Source organism: Neovison vison, chromosome 3, assembly GCF_020171115.1.
Source record: "Neovison vison isolate M4711 chromosome 3, ASM_NN_V1, whole genome shotgun sequence".
Lineage (NCBI taxonomy): Eukaryota > Metazoa > Chordata > Mammalia > Carnivora > Mustelidae > Neogale > Neogale vison.
The window spans coordinates 143,691,362-143,714,415 of NC_058093.1; the positions used below are offsets into that span (position 1 = coordinate 143,691,362).

The 23,054-nt window shown below is 38.7% G+C and overlaps 1 protein-coding gene across 3 annotated transcripts in view; it reads right to left on the reverse strand.

The window, feature by feature from the left end:
• Nucleotides 1-23,054, reverse strand: part of RAB27B (RAB27B, member RAS oncogene family) — a 148,063-nt gene that overhangs the window by 51,500 nt on the left and 73,509 nt on the right. The window contains exon 1 of one of the 3 annotated variants that reach the window (XM_044242935.1): nt 6,108-6,321. The exons of the other annotated variants lie outside the window; for them this stretch is intronic. The gene's annotated coding sequence lies outside the window, so the exon portion shown is untranslated. Of the gene's footprint in view, nt 1-6,107; nt 6,322-23,054 lie in introns of those variants that run through there. 3 annotated transcript variants of the gene reach the window in all.

The window sequence follows — 23,054 nt, forward strand, 5'->3', positions numbered from 1 at the left end:
CACAATACTGCATTGAAACCACTAACTTAAACCTTAGCTGGTGACACTAAAATGATCTTTTCAAGGATCTCTCTAACATACCACATTCTAAGTTCTTCAAGAGCAGGAATTGCTTTATTCAGCCTTTTTCAACCAAAATACCAAATGTGCTGCTGACACATCAAAGGCACTTTATGACTTTTTTCAATAAAAAATTCAAATATACAAAAATTATGCCAGAGGTTAAATTGCTATAATCAGTTTTACTATGGTGAGCAGATCTTTTATTGCAATGAATACCACTGTCAACTTTGAGATAACTAATTCAATTTTCTTTAAAGTTTATGCTTTACAGTAGAATCTGTGCTCTCCAAAGGGTGTCAATAATTCTTTGAGTCCTTATTTTCATTTTCTGGATCAAGTTATCACACACAATAACATGCTTACTGTAAAAAAAAAGACTAATCTGAAAGCAGTTTTGAACTATTTTTTTCATCTACACACTTTTAAAAAACATAGTTCCTATTGGGGTGCCTGGGTGGCTCAGTGGGTTAAAGCCTCTGCCTTCAGCTAAGGTCATGATCCCAGGGTCCTGGGATCGAGCCCCACATTGGGCTCTCTGCTAGGCAGGGAGCCTGCTCCCCCTCTTTCTCTGCCTGCCTCTCTGCCTACTTGTGATCTCTGTCTGTCAAATAAATAAATAAAATCTTAAAAAAAATAAAATAAAATAGAACCTTTCTTAAAAAGCAAACAAACAAACAAAAGACACAGTTCCTAAAAAATAAGACAAATAAAAATGTTTCTACTGGTTATAAAATAGTATGAGGCAAACATGGCATCTTTCTTTAAATACATAGTCAACATTTATGAATTTGAATTGTTTCTTTTCTCTTGAAATAATTCTCTGTTCTCAAGCTGCCAAGACTCTCCCTGCATGTGGATATTTACTATATTGATTTTAAGAATCAACATTACTACTTTAGAACAAAGGCACCAGACTTCAATACTTTATTCACAAAAATCACCCGAATTCAACACTTTCCAGGAACTGAGAGGAAACTAACTTCTGGTTTCCTTGGCCTCATGCATGGGTTTATTTTGAATGTCAAAGTGTCCTTTGAGAGAGTGACAAACTGTAAGAAGTGAGAACCACGCAGACCACACTTGATTAGAAACGCTGCTGGGAATGAGAAAGAAACATTCATGATTCAAGGGCATTCCGTCTTTGCAACAACTCAGTTATCATCACACACTCGTTTCACAGAGAAAACCACAGCATAGAATTCAAAGACTTCCTCCCAGTTTGTACCAGAAACAGATGCACACCAGGCCTTCTCCAAGTCTGCAGAAGAGACCGAGTCTGGGCCTTGAGGCAGCTTTCCCCATCCGAGGACAGCACATACCCATCCTTACTCTCCACTTTTCCTCTCGCCCACTCATCTCTCTAGAGATGCCCTTATCCCCAGATACCAGAGATTAGATCATGATATCAGGGATAATAAAGGTCATTTGGTGCAGCCTCCCAGCACAGGCCATCTCTTGGCTGCAACAAAGAATTCTTGGAGTGGAACATTCCTTGGTCTTCTTTGGTTGTATTCAGTCCCTGCCGTGACTTCCTGAGTGGTCTCTTCAGCCCCTCTTGACCCCTGCCTTCCACTTAAACCCTCTGTCAGCTCACTGAAGGTATCACACTCTTTCCCAGGTGGAGATCTCAGCAGGTTCTTCGGCTCCATCTGCATCGTTCTGTCCTGACTGCCCACTTGAGTCGCACCCAAATATCCTTTAGTCTCCACTGAAACACAAATTTCCTCAGACAGGTCTTCTTGACCAAACCCAGCATTATTCTTGCCCATTTAAAGAAGTTACTCCTGGTCACAATAACTTCTCAACTTCCTTTGACTTCAATTTTCTTTTGGTGTTACCAATTCCTTCCCATTTTGGAACACTATTTTCTTTTTTGCAGAAATTAGAAGGAAACACAAGAGAAACTGAGTAATTCTACTTTCACTCACATCCATTAACTTCCTTATTCACTGCTTCGCTTTAAACAATGCTAGAAGAATCTTTGGTTCTCCTCAGCATTCCTTCCAGGCTTCAGCCCACTCTGGGTTTTACTCCTCTTCATTCTCTCTCGACAGCTCACAACACCATTGTAAGGATTTCTAATTATGTGCTCCTTTGTTCATCTGTTCTATAAGCCAGTTTTTTAAAAAATGGCTTTTACTAGAGCCTCTATGTAGCCTCATGACTTTCTCTAGTGGTCTCTCTTTGGGGGTTTTGCGAAATGCCCTTCTCAGCATTTGTTAAAGTTAGTTTATCTGAATTCCTTATTTTTAACAACTCTGTCTTCTGTCAAGGTTGCCAATGATTCCAAGTTGCCACAGGCAATTATCACTTCCTGGTCCTCATCTCACTCTGCGTCTTTGCAATGTCTGACCCAAGTGACCATTCCCTGTTTTTGGAAACACTTCCTGGCTTGGGTTCTGTGACAACACTCTTTTGTGGGGGGGGGCGGGGGGGGTACTGACTCCTCTGCAAGATCCCTCGATGTTAGAATAAGCCAGAGTGTGGTCCTTTGGTAATATCCTCAAGACCAGGGGTCTGATAGCTCCCACAGAATCTCTATTTCCAAATTTCTATGAGCAGCTATGACTTCTTCCAAGTGCTCCAAGTTCTATATCCAAAGCCCAATTGGACATTTCCACATGGATACCAAAGAGTATCTCAAAAGGCTGAAAATGAATTGTGCATTTCCCTTCCAATTTTGTTTTTTCTCTTGGCTTCATCCACCTCAGGAAAGAGCTTCACCACCTGTCTTATAAAACTCCATACAAAACCTGATGATCATTTTGATTGTCCCTTTTCTTCAATCCACCCCCTTATCTGATTTGTCAGCAAGTCCTGTCGGCTCTGTCTTCAAAGAGGTCCTGATTCTATTTCTTTCTCTCCAGGACAACTATTCCCGATCTATGCCACTGTCATCTGCTGGCATAACCCCCTACCTAATCTCCTGGTCTCTTCTCTGCTCACCCTACACCACCTTCTCTTTGAGGAGGACAGGGTGATCTTTCAGAAAGATGGCCTTCTCTGAGGCTTTGCTTCCAAATCATACAGCATCCTCCTACCCCTCCCAGGTCACTCTCCTTATTTCACATTACATTTTTAAAATAGCACTGAAACTTGGATGATTGCTAATCTGTATATTAACTTAAGTGTCTATCTCTAAGCTCGAATGTAATTTCCATGATATTAACCTCTATTACCCACTGGCTTAGAAAAATACCAAGGCTCAGAGTATGATTAGTCTCTTGAATGAATTTTCAATGGACAGTATCTAAATCTTAGTGTCTTCTCACTTCATTCAGAAAAAAAAAAAAAAATCAAAAGTCAACATGTTTTTCAGGACTTTCAAAGCCCTCTGTGACCTGGCCCCATTATCACCCCACCCCCATTTTTTGCTACCCCAGCCCCCTTCCAGGTGTTGCAGCCTGTTTTGTTTCCTAGAAGATGCCAGGCAAAGCCCTGCTTGTTATCCTTTCTGTCTGGAAAACTCTTCCTACTCAAAGTCGCATGGCTTACTCTCTGACTTCCTTCAGACCAATATTCAAATATCGTCTTCACAGGAAGGCTTTCCCTAGGCACCTGATCTAAAATTTCAACACCTGCTGGGCCATGCCTCCACTGCTTTATATTTCCTCCCAGCATTTCTCTCTCATGAAGTATAGCTTCAGCTTCTGTGTATCTTGTTTATTCTCTATCTCACCGGTAAAAGGCAAACTCTGTGGGGCCGGGATGTTCATCTGTTGTCTGTTTTGTCCAGTTCTGTCCACACAGAGCCCAGAAGAATGCTTGGCAGTAATAAATACTTGTTAAATAAGTGAACAAGAAACTTAAATTATTTTTCTTAATACATGGAAGTTGTTCACGTAAAAAGACTTGAGATGGTATTTTTTGTGATTATGTGTTAAACAGAGTTTTAGTATCATTACTGGTCATCTAGACAAGTTTCCTTCATTCAAGAAGGACCTACGAAAGAAGGTTAGTATTTGGAAAACACGAAGAATGATTGTGTGAAACAAACTAAGTAAAACTCTCAACTCCACGTATGGGGTTTACAATAGGCTTTTATTATGCTTAGTGATGTTGCTACATTCTACTACTATATCATAAACTTCAGCTCAAGTACACCTAATAATGAGTAAAAAAGCATTCTCCTGTAGACACCAACTCTAGAAAGTGACATACTCTCCAATGGGAAACACCTGGTTTGTCCTGTCTGTATTTACTGTAATTGTTTTCCTGCATATCGACATTACAATTACTTGCTTAAGAGCTGAACTATTGGCTAAGCTACCTTGATGAATCAACTCAAGAAACTAGATTAATGGCGAGGTGAGCTTTATGTGAATAGTCTATGTTTCATGCTCGGCTGATCTGAAAGACCGAAAACCCAACCTGAAACTTCAAAGAGTGAGGGTGGGAAAGAGCAGATTTCTGCTCGGAACAACCTGGGGTTTTGGCTGACTTCCACTTTTCCAGGAAAAAAAAAAAAAAAAAAAAAAAAAAACAGTTAACTAAATGAAAAGCAACTCAGAAACCAGTAGATAATTTTAGAATAAGCTGGTGTCTCAGGAGCTCAGAGGACGGATGTCTGAGGTCACCTTCGTTATCAGGTCAAATATTCCTGTTCCAGAAATGACCTGTGAGAGCCGCCATTGCTCACATTTGACAGATTCCCTTTATTACTTCTTGGCAACTATGAGAACAGGCTCATCCAGTTTCATCTGAAATGTTTGTTTTCCTTTCGAAAGCAATGGTGGTAACAATTTAGGAGAGGCCCATAACCCTTAAGCAGAAAGGCCTCCCTAATATAAAACTGTCAAGATGACCCTTTTTTGGTTACCCATAAGAATCTCCTCTTGCCTTCAAGAAAGGCTGATCCCATCTGGGTAGAGGATCATGCTAAGAAACGATGAAAAATAACTCTTTAGGGGGAATGGCACAAGGCAAGTATGGTTCTCATTTAATACTACAATGTAGACTTTATAATAACTTGAAAATTCAACAAACTTAAATGCCTAAGTCTGTAATGCCAAAGTCCATCTTCTCTGTTAACTTATCAAATTTAGAACTATACAACATGCATATAAATATGTATATTTATTAATAACATCACTGAATATGCATGACTGTAACTAAATATTAAGAATAGTACACATTAAAAAAATTGAAACATATCAAAATTCATGGATACTGTTATGTTAAATAATAATTTTGTTGTTAATAACCCTGGAACCACATTTATTAATTTGGACTTAATTTGGTAATGTACCATTTAATCAACCGGAACCTTATATCCTTAATTTTAGATTTTGAAATAAAAAGCCACTAAGCATGATGCAGGGGTGGTGACTTGAACCAAACATGGCTCTTCCCTCCTAAGACAGCCTGCAGCCTTTGCCAGTCACCTGCCTCAGTATTTTTTGAAGAATTAAATTATGTTGTATTGGGTGGGAAGCTCTTGGAAGCTAAAGTACCGTGGCCACGTGAACAAGCACCCATGCAAACACCCTCGCAGCGGCCATGCGAGGATCAGGGTTTGGAAATAACTGAGCAAAAATACGGGAAGACAGAGATTACTTTTGATTTCTCTGTGGCCACCACACCTGTGGAAGCAAAAAAAAAAAAAAAAAAATCCTGTCACTTAGCTGGCTCGGATCACTCAAATACTTGCCCTTCTCTAAACACATCATCACCATCATCACCATCATCATCATCATCATCATCATCAGTTATTTGAGCTGTTTGGGGATACAGACGGAAGGAAGCTGGCAGTGCTGTGACTTGCTTTGGGGGCTGAGGCGGTGGTGTTTGTTTAATCCTAACCAGCTGTTTGCTACGGAAATACCCAGACAGAACACAGCCCGCCCGGGTTTCCCGGGGCTCCGCGGCCGATCCCACCGCGGTGCCCCGGGAGCGCTCGCGCCCCGCACCGGCCCCCGCAGGGCACACGCTCCGCTGGGCTCGGCTCGCCCCGCTCCCGGCCCGCCGCTCCCCGTCCACGTCTCACTTCCTTCTCGCGGGCGGGAGCGCGTTCCTGCCCTGGCAGCGCGGCTGCCGCAACTCACCAGCCTGCGAAGTCTCTCGGCGGGAGCGCTGGGTGTCGGCTGTCAGAGGTCTCGGTCCGCCCTGCCAAAGCCCGGACTCCGCGGCTCCCGCGCCCGCGACCGCACGGGATCTGCTCTACGGGGCGCCGCTCGTGGGGACAGCTTCTAGTTTCCCCACCTGCGCTCGGGATCGGTCCCCAGCCCCTGCCCGTCGGGACTGCCAGGGGCAGGACGTGGAGAACCACCCCCGCCCGGGTCGGCCGCCGAGCCTCCGGGATCTGGAAGGTCTGTGTGAGAAGAAGGCGTGTCTCCCCGTCCTAACGCCGACGTGCCGAGCTCACCTCGGGCAATCTTGCTGGTGACTCAAAGGCGCTGGGATCCTGTAAATCCTCCCCACTGCGGGGCTGTGAGCCCGGGCAGCCAGCTCACTGTTACTCCTCTATTTTCCCGTGTCGTCTTTGCAACCTCTTATTCAAAGAGCCCGGGGCACTGTGCGAGCTGCTTTCAAGGCACTGCGTTCTTTCCTCCCAGGGGATGTCTGCTGAACGGCGGGGAGAGCAAGAAACTGCCCTGGGGAATAAGAGGGGACCTAACGAAATCAGTGCTTTGAAAGTTGGGACCTGGTCATTTGAATGCGTTAAGCAGTATACACCGTCCCAATTTTTTGGCCTCCTAATGTCACTTCAGAGAGCGGTAGGGTAGTAAGTAGAGCTCATGTCTATGAGAGCAAAGAAAATCTAGAGCGTCCACATGCACTGAACAAGTAATTATAAAGTGTCTACTACGTGGCAGACCCGGCTCTAGGCACGCTGGCTCCTTCTGTCCGCAACACAGATCCTGGCTGGCTCTCTTGAGGGAACAGCTCAGACTGACTCCCATATCCTGAGTTTATGGGCTGATGGTAAGGGGGAGAATCCAAGGTTACATATGTATAATAACAATGGAATTATTCCTCCGAGAAGAACATTTAAATGTTCCAAACCATTATCGGGAAACGAAGAGATGCTATTTAAATTTTAATTGTTTGACCCAGTTCTGGCAGGGGGCTTTCGGGACCATCTGGGAGGCACCGCTGTTTCCAGCTCGGGAGCATCTCCCTGAGAATGCGGTGGGTAGAGAAGATGAAGGAAGAGCCCCACACCAAAACCCAATGTCACACCCAGCAGCAAAAGAGTGAAGAAGAGGACAAAGGGAGAAAGTATTGGGTCCCACAAGACTCTATTCTATTAGAAAATATGGATGTTCTGTTTCCTTTGCCTCCAGGTTCTTGTCTAGAAAACTGGGATGATAAAATGCCTAGATAGGGTTATTGTGAGCAAAAGAGAATGGTGCCTAGCATTGTAAATTCTATATACGCACGTGTTGTCCATACATGTTATTTTGGTAGCTCTGATCTACTTCATTATCGTAAAGTAAGGTCCAATTAATAAAACTTATTCTGAACTACTAAGAGAAAGTATAGGAGGTTTGAATTGTAGATTTTCAAAATGTACTGGGAATCTGTATTAATGGCAAATCTGTTTTGTATCCATTAGCAACATCTGAGTATATAATAAGCATGTGTCCCTGGGCCTAGAGAGAGATAAAAGAAAGAACATAACTCTGAATTTATTTTACTGTAGGCAGCACATTAATTTCAAATGATTCTCAAAAAATATTTAAAAAATGATTTTCTATGCTCATCAGTGATAATCTGTATTCTTCCCCCCACGTATGTGTTTACATTAATCCAAATAGCTATTATTCAAGCCCTGCCTGTAGATCATCTCATTTGATGTTCATTACACTGCTTTGAAAAAGGCAAGGAATCTATTATTTTTACTGTCCCCACTTTAAGGAAGAAGAGACGAAGACTGAGAAAGTCCCAACAACATGCCCAGAATCATGAGGATCATAAAGATAGAACTCAGGTTTGCTGACCCCAAAGGCAGGGCTCAGGGTGGTCACTACCCTATGCTGCCTCCCCTTTTCTAGAAAAATACCTGGCATAAGAAAGTCTAACGCAGACAATTCTCATCTGCTCGCAGATAAGCGGGTCAGCTGCCTCATAGGGCCCACTTCCACGGACGGCCCTCCTGGTGTCACCTGCCACGGAAGTCCCGTCTTTGGGTTCTGAGGCTCAGAGCCATTAACATTACACAGTGATGCTACTCAGCTGCTGGAAAGTGGTGGAAGTTTTCCTTCCCTGGGGGAAAGGGGGGTCCCAAGGAGAATGGTAGCAGAACAGGAGAGAAGTGATTCTGGGCCACCTCAGGAAGGCCACGTTGACCAAAGGTAGAGCAGAATAAAAGATCCTACAAAACCAGTGAAAACAGGGGGGCAGCACCATGCGTCATAGTCAAAATTAATGCTTTCCTGTACCCTGAGTTTCTGTGGCACAGATTAAGTAGACATAATCTGTCAATGGGTTTATCGACCAATAAACAGAGCACTGAAATAAACAGATACATGTATGTACATGGGAGACTTCATCCTCGCCCTTCCTAAACCCCTCTAACATGAGAAGAAGAGGATTTTAAAATGTTACTAAATAATAGAAACAGAAGAAGAGACCTCAAAAGACAAAGTAAACAGTGAGAGATGGTTGGAAGGGAGGCTTGTAATTGACTTGGAAGAGAAGAGTTTACATTCTGCATGCCTGTAGGAGGGGTTATGGATAAGAAGCAAGATGATTCTCTGTGCTTTAGCCTGCGAGGCTTGGACCTAGGAGGCAGAAATACCACCATAAAAGGAGGCCAGGTGGTAGGGTGAACACAGGGGCTTGGCTAGACTTCTGTCTACAGAATGCTTGGACCCAAAACTTCCTTCCCCACTGCCGTGCAATCAACCAACCATAAGTTCCTCCATCTGCTCATCCCAGCCTCCAGGAGACTGGAAGTTTATTTTCTGGAGAAAGTAAACTAGAGTAATTTGTGGTTTAACAAGATGAGCACATACTTTTATTCTGCTCCTATAGAAAAAGAATTAAAAAGAAATTTATATGCAAGACAGGAAAAATCTCTCAAAGTTGAAAATTTACTCAAAATTTTAAAAATTTGACAGATGGGTTGTTAAGATTCTGATAAAAAAAAAACTTCAGGGCAATAGAACAAAAAGTTAGGGAAATAAAAAAAATTAGAAAAAGGGGGAAATTTGCTGATGAAAGAGAATTCCAGAAAGTTCCAGAAAAGAGTTCTTTCTACCCAGAAAGGGTTGAAAAAGTAATCAAATGAGTAGTGCAAAAATGATTCCAGAAATTACGACCATGAATCTTTGGGATCAAAATTTCCACTAAAGGTCCAAGAGAAGAATTTTTAAAACCAATTGATTAATTAAATATCCAAGATATATCATTCTGAAAATTATAAGCCCAAATAAAAAGAACATGAAACATTTTCCAGAAACATAAAGCAGATCACATAAAAGGAAAAGTATAAAAACTACATTAGGTTTCTCAAGAGCAGTAACATACCCAGAAGATTCTTTAAACGCCTTCACATTTAAAAATGAGGTTATTTTGATATGATCTCCCTGATATGAGGAAGTAGTGATGCAACATGGGGGCTTAAATGGGTAGGAGAAGAATAAATGAAACAAGATGGGACTGGGAGGGAGACAAACCATAAGTGACTCTTAATCTCACAAAACAAACTGAGGGTTTTTGGGGGTAGGGGGGTTGGGAGAAGGGGGGGGTTATGGACATTGGGGAGGGTATGTGCTTTGGTGAGTGCTGTGAAATGTGTAAACCTGGCGATTCACAGACCTGTACCCCTGGGGATAAAAATATATGTTTATAAAAAATAAAAATTTTTTTTAAAAAATGAGGTTATTTTGAACCTAGAATTGTGTACCCCAATACAATGTCAGTGAAGTGTGATTGAAGATATATTCAGATCTGCCAGGATAGAAAAATGGACTTTTTGTACTGTTTTTAAAGAAGGATCTTGAAAACAAGCTTATAAATCAAGAAAGAGAAAGAGATTGGACCCAAGAAATGCAGGTCCAACATAGGAGACATAAAAGTGAATTCTCCAGAACAATTGTGAAGCAGGCCTGGAGAGAAAGCAGAAGGATGAGTTAGAGTAGGAAAAGCCTTCAGGGGAAGGAAGGAAGGGAGGGAGGGAGGGAGGGGAAGGGAAGAAGGGAGGAAGGGAGGAAGGAAGGAAGGGAGGAAGGGAGGAAAAGAAGGAAGGAAAGAAAGAAAGAAAGCCAGGGAGGAAGGAAGGAAGGAAGGAAGAGGTGGGGAGGGAGGGAGAAAGAAACAGAGAGAGGAAGGGAAGGAGGGGGAGGTGGAGGGAGGGAGGGGGATGAAGGGAAAAAATTAGAATTATTTGATGCTCATATACATTTGAAAAATTATTGATAAATGTGTGTGGTGAGACTGGAAATGCTCATCTGAGTCCATGTGCTCATTCTCCTGAGCACCCCGACCAGATTTCATTTCTTAATCTTCTGCAGGTAGAGAGACATGTAATTGCGTTCTAGCCCCTGGCATGTGGGTAGCCATGATATACACTATTTGCAGGCCTTTCCCATAAAGTACTTAGGAGATCCTCTATGCTTTCCCTTTTCCTTGGTATCCAGACACAATACTCAGTAAAGAGTTCTGAGGCTTTAGAAGACATGGAGCCCCACGATAGTAGAAGAAATGTGTAGCTCTGAATGATTGTGTGGCATAGAAGACCTCCCTGCCACACATTGGACCATGACATGAGCAAGAAATCAACACACACTGTATAAAGCCACTGAGACTTGGAGGCTCATTCGTTACAGCAGTCAGACTGCTCTGACTGTTACTGAAAGATCATTTGGGGGCATTTGTGAATAACTTACAGTAGATACAAAGTTTACTAAACAAATTTGAAAAAGGATATGACTAACTCCAGTGGGGAGAAAAGGCTATGAGAGAAAAGAAACATAGTAATAATATACAGCTCTGTTCAGATGTGGATATAATCAGAAAAATGGGAATGCTGACAAGAGAGGAACCATAAACTATGATGTGAGCAATAATTAAACAATTATGAACAATTAAATCTTTCTTGGTTTCCTTTGCCTGCCTTTTAACCAATTATCAGGTAATTTCCCAAGCATCCAAACCAACATTGATTGGTGTCATTTCAGGAAAACATGCATTTCCTCCCAAAATATATATATGTAGAGCGTGGAGATAAGGAAAGACGATCTATGCACATATATAAGACAACTAAATCTTCAACCATGATAACAGCCCATCAGTAAACAATGTGTCAAATTGCTAAGTAAAGAAATAGCAGAATAAGCAAACCATTCGGAAATATGTAAGTACAATGAAAAAGGTGACTAAAATGTTTTTCTGTGGGGATTGAGACTGGGTGCTTAGGGGGAGATCTATGCTGGTTTATAAGGAGTTACCACCATTTTTTTAAAAAAACTATGTGATGCAGTGGCTAAATGAACATAATTTTTAAAAAATCCATAAGATATATCATCTCAATCAAAATAAAATTAATATTGAAGTAGTCTTAAAATAAACAGAAGGAAACAAAACATTTTAATAAAGACAACATTACAAATTACTAAAGTATGTGTATATATTTTTGCATAAAAACTGTTAGCAGTGGAGAAAGTAAATTCGGGGTACAGTCTGATAGAGTTGAGAGGGTCTCACAGTCATTAAGTTAGGTGTGCCTGATACTCTGCCAGGCCTGGGGGATAAAGCGAAGAACACGAAAGAAAAATATAAGGTGCTCTAAGAGAAAATGAGGATTTTAAAGCTGTAAACAACAAATAGCTTTGGTTTCTTCTCTCTTGCCCTTGGTAACATGAGCCACTGATTTAACTTTCTGGGCAAGATACTGCCTTTCATTCCTTCCCAGTATGTTTTAAAATTGGCATCGTGTCTATGCACTTGAACCTCACACTGATAGATCAGAAGTTACCTAACTCACCCTTCAGTAGAAGGGTGAGTTAGGTAACTTGTTAAGGGTGGCAGAGAAGGCTTTGCCAAGGAGTCATGCATGAGTTTGCCTCCACCCTCTGCTGGTTTTCAGTTCATATAAAGTCTGTCTAATCACAAATAAAAATCAACCCCTCCCCAGTTTGAGGAAATCCCACGGCATGACTAAAAGTCACAAGACTGGACACCCAGGTCATGCTAGTTTTGCTAACTACTTTTAAAGATGCAAGTTCCAGAAATACATGTGCTTAAGTGAATTTCTACTAGCAAATAACTTGATAGACATAACACATGAAAACCTGTATTAGGCATCAAAGTGGACTTGTTCACATAATTATAGGTAGCACATCTACTCTCCATGGTGTTCTTAACCTTCCACTTCTAACTTCATTTCGTCTCAGTTTCTTAGGATGTGAAATAAGCATACACTGGGACCTTACATAGAAATTACTGTAACTCAGTCTAGTTCTTTCTTTCTATGTTAAAGGATAGTTCTTTCTTTCTATGTTAAAGGACTCTTGAATGGGAAAGGACCAAATGGTTTCATGAGTAATGCTTTCATATAGCCTTTAAGCATGCCTTGACTTGCAAAGAAGCCACAGTATAGTGGGTGAGCCATATTTCTGTATATAAATACTATAAGGCCCCTTTATTAACAAAAAAATGCTCTAAGTATAATTATGAAAAAGCTATGATTACAAAATTATTTAATTCATGTATCAAATTGATTAAGGACAAACAAATCCATTTTAATAAAACAAATAGGAAAGAATGTTACAACACATATATACACATATATATAGTCATATATCAATATATATAATTATATGTATAAACACAGGTATAGTCTTATACATGCACATGTATAGACACACATTTGCTTAATGTTAGCTTTATAATGAGCTACAAAATAAAAGGCTTTATGTGCCTACCATGTAAGTATAAGCAAATATATGACGATTTCTTCATTTTCCCCAAACATGTGATCAAAAAACTGTTTTTCTTCACAACCTTTGCTATTTTTTATCTGCAAACAGTTCAATTAATGATGTCATAGACTCAGGAATAATTGAATCTTTCTTAATTTTTTTTGCCAGCCTATTAACCAATTATCAGGTAATTTTTCCAAGTGTCCAGACTAAAATTAATCAACGTAATTTCAGGCAAAAATATTCTTCCCCCCCAAATACTCTTTTGATCAAATTACTTTCATGAATGTCCCTTTATAAGAGATTTATAATGACACCAGTGTAAGATAAACATCTCTTTTTTAATGTATAATTTGAGAAATGATGTTGCCTTATACTTGATCATATATGATATAAAAAAGATAACTTGCAAAAACAACAACTAGTACATGAAGATTTGGTCACAGCAAAGAATCCCATGTTAAGTGGATTACTTTTTAAAACTGTATTTTCAAGAAATAGTATGACGGTCTTAATAAATAATGAAATGAAATGAAATACGATCTATTTTTATCATCATTATGGTTAAAACTTTCTAGGACCATAATAAATGTTTATTATATTTCTAATATATATTTAAATGTTCTATTTCCAAACTGACTGGAAAGTTCTCAGTACCATAGCAATCCACTACCTCCCAAATTATGCATTGCCACCATAACCACTAAGTTCCTGTTCTGTGAAATTTTTAGCTACAGATTTCATTACTACTGCAGATTGAGAGAATGCAAGAAAGTCCCTGCCTACTTCATGTAAAATGTAGGCTTTTGTTAGAAATACTCAGCCTATCTTAAATAAACTAGACACTATTTATTTTTACAGTTATATATCTGGTGACAGTCTTGAGAGAGAAGTTGTTTTAAAGGAACTGATAAAAACATACATGACCAGAATGGAGATACAAAGTTAATAAGAACTTCCCATTTGCTTGAATTTCTCCACCTATAAAATGTGGTAAATATTAGTCTTCTTCTGGGTATAAGGCATTCAATCTAATGCATGTCTTGGCAGGAGTCACCTATAAAAGCCAAAGGGGTCAGATGCTCCTGAGGGGGGCAATATACAGGGTCTAGATGCAGTAGCTTTGAGTGATTCCAAGGGTAGAGTTCCAATCACATAATGGAAGGCGGTTAGGCTTGTAGCTCTGGTCCTAAACCAGCTTGCCCTAGAGTGGGGGACAACACAGTATGAAACCTGAGAAAAGCAATTTTACAACTAAAAGAAATATGGAACTTGCTAAATTATATAAGCAAGAGAGAGAGGGAGAGATGAATGGGAATGGATTCCAAGGAAGAAGGAACACAATTTTAGAACAGGATGAATTGATTAATATGGATGCCCAGGATAAAATGCAATTTGCTCAAGAGTGCGAATAATTGTTTTCTCAGTTTGATGAAATTCAAACCTAGAGTTAGCCCTATCTTAATTCAAAGCACCCTTGCTCTCTAGGAAGGACAGTGAGACATTACAAGTACGTTGAGAATGTTTTCTTTCTACATTTTCACAAAAGATCATACAATTATTTTCCAAGATAACTGGCACTGGGGAACAAGAAATTTTCCAGGATAGAACGCTGACTCTGAAGTGTCACTAATGACTGAATAACAGGAAAGTCACTGCAATTCAAAGATTAGAGTCAGAACTTATGGCTTGATGCAATCTACTTTACAGGAGGTTCAACAAGAGTCTCAAATCCATCCTGTGTTTGCCACTTTTTCCTTAACCTATAGGTTAAGGGTCAGAGTGATTAAAAGGTTAATTTCTGGGTCTCTTATATTGAACTCATGCCAAACAAACTTAGATAACATATCCAAAGGAGGGGGGCACCTGTGTGACTCTGTGGGTTAAAGCCTCTGCTTTCAGCTCAGGTCATGATCCCAGGGTCCTGGGATCAAACCCCATGTCGGTTTCTCTGCTCAGCGGGGATCCTGCTTCCCCTCCCCCCCGCTGCCCCGCCCACTCTCTCTACCTGCCTCTCTGACTACTTGTGATTTCTGTCTGTCAAATAAAAAAATAAAATCTTTTAAAAATTTTTTAAAAAAATCCAAAGGGACAAGTATTCCTGGAACTCATTGCAGATATTAGTATCACTTTGCCATTAAGAACTTGAATGATGTAAAGAAAGTAATTCCTACCACATTTCCACCTGCTTTTCTACATTGACCTGGGTAGAAAGAGAATGGGTCTTCAAGAATGACAATGAATATCTAAAAGCCGAATCAGATGATGATGTCAACTCCAGTAATGCAACTATCCAAATGGATATAGATCCTAATATCCTTGGCAAATGTGGCAGGTGGCTCTAAGTCATATATACACTGAATTTTACCTGCATTTGATTCAGATGTTAGACAAAGCACGTCTGCTTCTTACACTCTATGGTCAGGGGATTTATGAGACAATATTTTTCTGTAGTAGGATAGGATGTTCTATGAGACTTTTCGCATTTCAAAGTTGTGGGATCATTTTGGAAGCTTCTATGTATAAAATTATAGAAGTAGGGATTTCCCCAAGTTCCGGATAGAGTAAAATTAGCAAGAATTCTAAATCGAAGGCTTAGGTTTGACTTCGCATTCTCCCAAAAGCTATTTGTAATGACTTCATCTTTGATCTTACATGTTAAATCCACAGGGGTTTAAAATAATTTGCTTATAAAAATTTCACGTCTTATAAAAATTTCAGGGGTCTGACATCACTATAGGTGTCCCAAGAATGAATGTTTGCTGAATGAGTCAATAAATAAAGGAATCTCTTCACTACCTTGACAGCCTTAGCAAGGAAGTTTCAAGGAAACGGACAGGAGTCTTTTGTCTTTTGTGCTTCATATTTCAGCAAATCTTTTTTTTCATAATTGAAATATTGAAAGTTGGAAAAAATATTTGTGACAACGATTCAAAGCAGGAAATTTTGCACTCTTGAAGTACATGTGATTTACAATAGAATTGCCAGTAGCAAATTAAGGAAAGTCCTTGAGGCATAATGGTACAAATGTGGTTTTTTTCTTAATGAAAATTGCAACAAGAAACTTTGACTCCCTCACTATAGTTACTATAATCTTATGTCACAACTGAAGGTAAACATATTGGCAACTCTCTCTCCTACTGGTTAAGGAGATGAGTAAGCCACGGAAATGCCTTGTCTATTGCTGGACACCTTCAGTCTTGCCTCAGCTCATTAGTGGCAAAACCGGATTTGTAACAACCAGAAAATACACGGCCCAAACTTGCACTTTTGAATCTATGATCCTTTAATAAGAAGTAGATGGAATACAGACAGGAGTGAAGAAAACCCTTTCAAGGACATTCTCACCACAGCGACAGACAAGAACCACAGAGCCCTGGAGGAAGGAGCCACAACTGACAGCAACATGAGGACAAGGTATTAGCATTTTCTAAGCCATGATATCTGGTTTGTTTCTTCTCTGAATTATGCCAATTAAGGCCAAAATTGCAGAGATTTAACAGAGGACCTAAGCTTCTTCATCCTATACCCCATGATGAAACTTAGAATTCTCATTTGTATCAAGAAGATAGTATGTCATAAATGATTAGTTTTATTTGCCATTATTCCATATATGTTTGTTGTATGTGTATATATACATCTGTGTATGTATGTGTATTTTGTATGTATATATGTATGTATATATATATACATATATGTGTATGCACTTTTCCCCTTACACCAAAGGTTCAATTCTTCTTCATCTTTTCTTTAAACCACTAGAAATAAGAAAGTTATTAACAAAAGTAATTCCTAAAATGTTTTGTTACTTAGTTTGGAATCACAGAAACTCAAATTTTAAAAGCAACCATTTAGGTCAAGTTCTCTTCTAAGGAACATTATATCTAGAGATATTAATAACCGTGTGTGCATTAGAAGGGTTCTGCTGTCAGACTAATTTAATATTGCTTCTGCTACCACCTCTTAAAATTCATACTAAGAAGGGTGCCTGGCTAGCTCAGTCACTAGAGCATGTGATTCTTGATTTCAGGGTCGTGAATTCAAGCCCCATGTTGGGTGTAGAGCTCACTAAATAAAATTCGTGAGGCACCTGGGTGGCTCAGTCAGTTGGGTATTTAGTGAGCACTTACACATGTTATGAGGTCCTATGTTTAGATTTCAGAACCAATTCCATCAGTTCTCTCCAATCCCTTATTTCTTCTTTTATATAAAAAGGCTAATAATAGCAATAGTCACCTCATAGAGTTGCATGCCTGAAAATCACTTTGACAGATATTTTTGATAAATATGTACATAAGAAAGCACAGTATTGCCTAGAGTTAAATACTGTTCAATCAAATTTATTGGGAGCCTGCTAAGTGAGACCTCTGAGAATTTACAATGGAACCTGGAAGTTTCCTTTTACCAAGAGAGAATGAGGTATGTGGAAGGGATTACAAATGAGCAGGAGAAAGCCTTGGGGATGACAAATATGGTCATTGTCTTGACTATGGAGATGATTTCTTCAGCATGGCCACACATCAAACTGTATCATATTGTGCACCATAATTATGTGCAGTTTATTTTATGTTGGTTAAAGTTTAATAAAGCCATCTAAAAAAAGGAACCTAAACATAACACTAGGCTTATTTTTCAACCATTTAAAGAAATGCAGTCATTGCCTTGTTTAACTCCTCCCCCTTCAACTCAAACCCCTCAATGCGGGGTACACTGTGAACATGTGATCTTCTGTTGTATATTTTGAAGATGTTTATTTGTTTTCAACAATATTTTCAGATCAATATTCTCAATACTCCAACTTATACAAATGCTGAAAAACAACAATTAGAAGAATAAAATTATGCTGATTTAGATTCTTAACTAACAGTAACACCTGGGGCAGGTGGGTGGCTCAGTCAGTTGGGCATCCAACTTTTGATTTAGGTTCAGGTCACGATCTCAGGGTCCTGAGATCAAGTCCTACGTCAAGGGTCCACCCTGGGCATGCAGCTTGCTTGGGATGCTTTCTCCCTCTCTCTCCCATCACTCCTCCTCCCTACCTCTCTTAAAAAAAATTAAATCAAATTAAATTTAAAAAACAAGAAAACAAAAAGTAAAAAAAAATTAAAACCTAACTTTTTAAGCTGTTTAAAAATCATTTAAATAGGTGATGGGGCTTAAGGGGCACACTTGTCACTTGTCAGGAGGAGCATAGGGTGATGTATAAAAGTGTATATCATACACCTGAAACTAGTATCACACTGTACATTGACTAACTAGAATTTTTTTTAAAAAAACTTTTAAAAAATCAGTATGACATAAAATATTATCACCTGACATGAATGGGCATGAATGTACTTTACAAAGCATTAAAGAAAAATAACCCATTTTTAAAAGAAATTAATGTAGGATCTGTTTAATAATGTTAATTTTTGAATCATGAATAGTATCTTATTGGCATGTAGGTAGATGGTCAATAGATATTCTGAGGTGAATAATTATTTTATAATCAACTACTATCTACTTAACTAAAGCATGTTTAGCATGTTTGCTCCCAAACAATTGGCTTTGACTCTTGTACTAGTTAAGCTTTTATGCAATAATGTACTGTAATAAATCACTCCAAACTTCAGTGGTTTCAACCAATGTTATTTTCTTTTGTTGTTGTTGTTGTTCTTAAAGATTTTATTTATGTATTTGACAGACAGAGATCACAAGCAGGCAGAGGCAGGCAGAGAGAGAGAGAGAGGGAGGAAGCAGGGTCCCCACTGAGCAGAGAGCCCAATGTGGGCCCCAATCCCAAGACCCTGAGATCATGACCTGAGCCGAAGGCAGAGGCTTTAACCCCCTGAGCCACCCAGGCATCCCAACCAATGTTATTTTCTAATTGGGAAAACTTCCTTCAAAAGCTTTTATCATGTACTAATTTCTCTAATAACTATCTTTCCTTAGGCAAAGTTCCCAGTGGACCCTGGGTTGCATCTTTTCATTGGGACCTCATTTTGACATCATTGCTTTCCTTTCACTTTCTTTTAGCAATTTTTCAGAGTCCTGGTCTAGTAAAGACTTATCATTTTTGAGGACAGCTAGATATTTAATGACTGCTTTTTCTGTTATTCTAATTATTATATCAATCCTGTTATTTTAGTAAGATGGGGTATTTAGCTCAGTATTCCATTTGAAAATTGGAAGTTTTTCAAGGTATGTGTATGTGTTTGTACGTGTGCACATGATAACTGTTTTACATTTTTGACCATAGATTGGAAAAAATAAATTGATTCAGTGTGGGCAGTCAAGAACTGCATGATCAATCATAAATTAATATATTGAAAAAACATAATCCACTAGTATATTGGCTTTGTTGGGACAGGGTGGCACGTGGCATTTTTTGTGGATGACCGGTGGGGATTTCCCAAGTTTCCAGCTCTTCTCTACTTCTGTCAATGAAGGTTTGTACTCTTGTCTGCTGAAGTGTGCTTTGGTTATGTGACTGGTTTTGGCAAATGAAATATGAACAGAAATGATATGTGCCACTTCTGGAAGGAAACCTTTTTTTTCATTTATTTATTTAAATTCAATTAGCCACCATATAGTACATGATTAGTTTCAGATGTAGTATTTAATAGTTTATAAATTTGCTTATAACACCCAGTGCTAACCGGGCAGAAGGAAACATTTCTGAGCTGGCTCACTTCAGTGATCATGGAATCACTGGTCAAAACGGAGTTGTCTGAGAACTTCAGGAGCCTAGAATGCTGGGCCACTGTGCAGACAAGAACTGCTCTGAAGGGCTGCCTAGACTCTATGTGACCAAGACATAAGCTACTTAAGTATGGCTGCTTGTTTCCACAGCATTCCTGAGCTCATCCAGACGAGTACAGAAGATGAACAGGACCTTATGTAATAAACAATGAACAAAATGAACAAAAATAAAACAATGAACAAAATATTTATAATGGCATGATATGTAACCAATTTTGTTTGTTCTTACAGGACATTATTCTAATTATGATGGAAACTCCTCTGGCTTCTGGCTGTTGTTTTTTTTTTTTTTTTAATATCAATGCTTAGCATGTAACTAGTGCAAAATTAACTTTATTTTGAAAGATACAAACGGACTGGGGTCAAGAAAAAGATGTGAAAGACCAAGAACGAGTACTAGGTACTCCTGTATTCAGAGATAGATGATATTCCTGGAGTTGAGAAAGCAATAAGATGAATTTAAAGGTCTTTTCTTTTCTGAACTTGTTTCTCTGGGTAAGGTGTGGGTGGTTTTTCACAGTGTATCCTTTGCCAGCATGAAGGTGTCCCATGTCTAGAACTCACCTGTGAGTGTGGGTGTAGGTACACTTGGTCAGTTCTCCACTGAGTACTCAAGAACAAAACTACTAAAACATCACTAACAAACATTGCAGGTGGTACTTAAGCCCCACAAAGTATCATAACTGATAAACACTCACCATGAATAAGACAGGCTTATTTCCATCGGGCTATCAAACAATATGTATATTGATAGAGTTATCTTGTCAAAGGTTGGGGGCTTGGTGGGGTGAGTCAAGTTGTTGCAGTCACCCCTATAAAGCTCTAAGTTCCTGTCAGGGTTATGTTCTCAGGGCAAAAGTGACCACTTATACAAAACCTGGCTCTTGTCGACCCCTACAAGAAAACTCTAACCCGCAGGAAAGGCTTCTCAAATTCAGTACCCATCAAAACATTCAGAGATTTTTTTCTGCATACTGACATTTAACATGATGGGTGATATCTCAAAGCAGGAAAAGAAAAGCCAAATTAAAACTAAATGCCAGTTAATTTTATTAAACCTCATAAAGTGCTTCAACATTTCAGAATGAGCTCAATATCTTCTAATCAATCCAATTGGCCCAAACCTACCCATGTTTGTTTTTAGGGGATTTAGAATACTTCTGACACCAAGCAGGTTGGTATTGATGTAATTCTTTATTTTTTTGAATGTTATTTTTGTTAGTCCTTAGCAGTTTAAAGACAATGTTAATGATTTATGTTTCCTAGCTACCTAACAATCCCAGCTTGATAGTAACTAACAAAACATCCCAAAAGCTAATCTAATGAGGCTAACAAAGACATTGTAAAATCCCACATATATATCCTCAGACATGTATTTATATGCCACATACTATCTCCTTTGATAGGTCTGAAAATTTCAAAGTTATTGATTAATAGATTGGAGCAATAAATTTTAACAATTCTTCCATTTGTTCCTGTCAACATTCATCCCAATTTTAACCCACATTTGTCCTTAAAAAAGTTTTTTTCTAAATTTTAAGAGCATATGATAGAGATAGCAAAATTCATATTTTTAGTGTGTGAGTCTGCAAGTTTGGTAAATGTATGTTATTTAGTCCACATGACAATTAAGATAGAGAATAGTTCTATCATTTCAAAAAAATTCCTCTGTTCTCCTGGAGCCCAGCCTCCCAGAAATTCCTTATCTGCTTTCTCTCCTTATGGTTTTGCCTTTTCAAGAATATCAAATCGTACAGTATATAACCTTTTCAGTATCATTTCTTTAAGTTAGTTTAATATATAAGTGTGGCTTTTTTAACATGCCCTCCATTTCTCAAAATTTGGTTTATTAATTCCTATAGCATTAAATGTGCATTTCTGCCTCACTTCCATAATCTGATATTTCATATTTAATCATTTCTAATGTAAGTTCTGCACACCAATCAGTTTGATTTCCTTCAAGTCTGTTAGAGCAAATTCCTTTCCACTTCAATATCTCTGTTCAGGTTGCTTTCTCCTCCTAGAGTACCAAACCCATCACATTTACTAATTTAAATCCTTCACATAGTCCTATAACCTGCTTCCTCAAATAGCTTACTCTGGAAAAAGAAAAAGCTAATAATATATCTATATTGATCTCATTGAATTGATTGATCATGTAAGACCTGCATTGTTTCAGGTTTATTTGTGTTTCGTTACCTACCGTATTGTAAGGATACTGAGAGCAAGATATGGTCCTAGCATGATAAGTGTTACATATAGATGCTCAGAGGTAACTTAAGAATTCCTACAAAGAGTTTTGAAAAAAGAGTAGAGGATTTGTATACCTTTGTAAACTTGATATTAAACTAACTCCTTGATGAATTGCAAAATAAGGATGCTAGGGGGTTTGTTGTTTTTTTTTTTAATAGATGGTATGTTTCATTGGCATGGTTTTGGGTAAGATTGGTATAACCAGTGTTTGTGGATTCATTGACTGCATGAACAATCTTGGTGACTTCTTGTTTTCCCTAGATTTCACAACTAAGAATGCTAAGATCCTACCTGAGGAGCAGGTGACTGTAAAAAAAGTTGTTAAATGATACTACTTCTTGATGTAAAGACTACAAAATGGAATGTGAAATTTCCTTTGAGACTCATGAGATGCCAGCGTCTGATGTAGCTAATCCAAGAAAAAGTCCCAGGTCAGTATTGGTTGTTATTGGTTCCCTCAGATTCCAGGGAAATTCATATTTACTTCCCCGTAGCTAAGAGTTAAGGGTATCCAAAACGAAATACACTGGCACAGCTATGTGAGAGTCACACATTTCTTATTTTAAGAATTTTCAATCTACAGGTAATTTGCATTAGTATTAGCAGTTATATAAATCTACCATTAAAGAGCCATAGAGTCTTAATATAAATATTTTAATGCCTTTATTTCAATTGAAAATAGTAACATCTAGTGGTTTTTTATACTATTTTATTAAGTAAGCAGTCTAAGAAACATTTAGGTTAAACAGACTGAATATTATTTTTCAAAATCCATTGAATAAGCAGAGACTGTCAAGGACTAATAAAGGTATAACCTCCCTCACCAGGCAGTGCTTGGTTTCTCTCATAACTTTCCCCCTGCTTGATAGAAGTCTTAGAGATGTGTGTGTTTTTCTTCCGTCCCCTGCAGGGGAATGCAACCAATTCCCTAACACATGCTCTGTGCCTAGGTCATGTTGAACGTGAGAAACAATTTAAGTGATCGAGGAAAAGAAAATCCGCGTTCTTAACACCCAGGTTACTTAAACCTAACACAAAAGAAAGAGCTTAAACTAAAAAAATCATTATTAAGAGAATTTTCATCATGATAAATTCCTGTAATAATAACTTTTGAATTAGGCACACATT